Here is a 1015-nt window from a genome sequence, read left to right on the forward strand (position 1 = left end):
GGTCTCAGGTGCTACAGTCATGGACTGTGAGTCTGGTCCCACCGGAGGTTCGAGTCCTCCCTCGGGCATGGATGTGTGTGTTTGTCCTTAGGATAATTAAGATTAAGTAGTGTGTAAGCTTAGGGACTGATGACCTTAGCAGTAAAGTCCCATAAGATTTCACACACATCTGAACGTTTGAAATAAATAAACAAGAAAAAAGATGGCAAAAGCAGTGAACATTTGTCAAAACAGCAACATAATGGAACTTAATATCTTGGAGAACATTTTTCTCTGTGCTACGTAAATGTATTCTTTGAAAGGCTTTTAGATGTAAATTAGAGAAATGAAATAGCAGAACTGGAAAAACTGCCATAGATTTTTTTTTCTAAAATAAGAATTGCATGTGTTTTAGAAAGAAAGTGAAAAATACGCTTTGAATGAATGAATGAATGATTTGTTCGAGTCTGTTATAGATAAAAATTTTTTGTTAATTACACTATATGTATACGGAAGTAGACATGAAATGTAAAACATATTATTTTATCCCCTTTCACTAGTTTCAAAACATTCTGCAACTTAATTTAGTTTATTTGTAATTTTTCATGGCTTTCTCAACAGTCTTGTTCCATCATGAGATTATGTTGCTGGTTTCAACGCGGATTCTACATTGTCTTCTTCATTTCTTAACCTGCCTCGAAAGTCACACGGGGATAATTGGGCACTGACTGTCTATATGTAGCTCAATAAATTCCTGTGTATCGGTGCCCTTGAGTTTGGAAAGAAAAAAATGTCACGTTACTGACAAGCCAGTTAAAGGCATTGTGCTTAGCACTGAGGGTAAATTTCCAGTACGGTCGTAAAACTTGGTCATTTATCACATTTATTACTTAGCGCAGTTGCAGATTTTCTTTCTTTTTTTATTCGTCCGCCGCTAGAACGAAAAATATTCGTGCAAAATACGTGCGATGGCCGGGAATCGAACCCGGATCAACTGCTTGGAAGGCAACTATGCTGACCATTACACCACCATCGC

General features: G+C 37.0%; 1 non-coding gene across 1 annotated transcript; it reads right to left on the reverse strand.

Annotated features, from left to right (window-relative positions):
- Positions 1-943: 943 nt before the first annotated feature.
- Positions 944-1015, reverse strand: Trnag-ucc. Its single transcript has one exon. It is a non-coding gene; the product is annotated as a tRNA-Gly (tRNA).

The sequence above is a fragment of the Schistocerca piceifrons genome, chromosome 6 (assembly GCF_021461385.2).
Source record: "Schistocerca piceifrons isolate TAMUIC-IGC-003096 chromosome 6, iqSchPice1.1, whole genome shotgun sequence".
Lineage (NCBI taxonomy): Eukaryota > Metazoa > Arthropoda > Insecta > Orthoptera > Acrididae > Schistocerca > Schistocerca piceifrons.